At 38.1% G+C, this 1,457-nt stretch overlaps 1 non-coding gene across 1 annotated transcript; it reads left to right on the plus strand.

Annotated features, from left to right (window-relative positions):
- The first annotated feature begins 1,169 nt into the window (after nt 1-1,169).
- LOC122120025 lies at nt 1,170-1,255 on the plus strand. Its single transcript, XR_006149647.1, has one exon. It is a non-coding gene; the product is annotated as a small nucleolar RNA SNORD35 (small nucleolar RNA).
- The last annotated feature ends 202 nt before the right edge of the window (nt 1,256-1,457 follow it).

Below are 1,457 nucleotides of genomic sequence, written 5' to 3' on the forward strand. Positions count from 1 at the left end.
AGAAATGGAAGAAGAGAAAAGAGATGAATAGTCACACTCCATTTTTGGAGGAGATCTCGTTAGCTATGCTGGTAAAAGGTAATGTGTCCTTTCTTCCGTTGCTTCATTTTCTGCTTATTTTTTTTTAAGATCCAGTGATGTTCAATCTCCATTTGATTGGACTAAATTACATATCACAAACGTAAACAAGTAAATGAAGTAAACAATTAAACAAGACCCAAGAAATAAAGGACCTCTTCTTACTTTTCATATAATTTCTAAATCACTCTGTGTTCTTGACCCCATATACGCTGAATAGGCATGCACATCTGAGGGAAGCCAGGAGGAGGGCAAAGAAGTAGAGGAAAATGGGTGAAAAAAAATACAGCAGAGGGCCCATCAGGGGCACTGATCATTGATGAAAGTGAACTAAGCAACTCAATAGTGATGATGGGAGGGAGGGAATGAGAGAGAAAGAGGAAACAGCTGATACTGAGCAAAAGGAAAGAAATGTACATATCACCCAATTTGGGAAAAACAGTTTTATTGTTAAAGTCTGTGGAGTTCATAAGCTTTGTAGATCAAGAGGATGACAAGATGCATTGGGAAGGTTAAAATGTGTTAGTGACTTTAGCTAAGTATCATTATGCCACAATAGTGTGAAATTTATGTAATTACATAATCTCAAAAAAGAAAAAGTGTTACTCTTAAAATTTGGACTAAAACCTTAGGTAATGTGTATTAAATTTTCACATTCTTGTGGAAATCTATTATTAAATTCATTATGAATTTCTATATTAGACACATATTTTTTGCGAGCCAGACACCGGTGGCTCTCTTAAAAGACTTGGATCTGAGGATTACAGTTCAAAATTAGCCTGGACAGAAACATCTATGAGACTCCATCTCTAACTTACAAGTAAAAATATAGGACAGGAGGTATTTGTCAAATGTTAAAATGCCACATGTGTATTACAAAGCCAAGAGAGGGAGCTTGGGGCCCTGGCTTCCAGGACTGATACACACACATACACACAGACAAACACACACACACACACACACACACACACACACACACACACACAGAGACGTTTTTCATATTGAAAACATAAATTCATCTTTAATTCCCTTTACTTTTGCCATCCAACTCCAATAAACGTCAATCCTGTATTTAAATTTTTTAAAGAAAATGCAAGTGGTATCATTTCTCACGAGGGTCTGTGGATGCCATAGTGAGCAGTGCCAATGATGGCAAAGGCTCAACAGAAACATGGAGAAAAGAAAGGGTGAAGACAGACAGACAGACAGAATAGCCAATATATTAAAACCACACAATCATTAAATGAAAATCATCCCAAACTGTGAGAGCAGGAGAACAAAAGAAAAGAGAAGCCCACGCGTGGCAGGTGAGACACCTCAACCCAGAGAGGGGGCAGAATAGCAGCAATAGACTATGGATCCCACCCTTGTCCCCTGGG

Source organism: Dipodomys spectabilis, unplaced genomic scaffold (assembly GCF_019054845.1).
Source record: "Dipodomys spectabilis isolate Male_0828 unplaced genomic scaffold, ASM1905484v1 ptg000173l, whole genome shotgun sequence".
NCBI lineage: Eukaryota > Metazoa > Chordata > Mammalia > Rodentia > Heteromyidae > Dipodomys > Dipodomys spectabilis.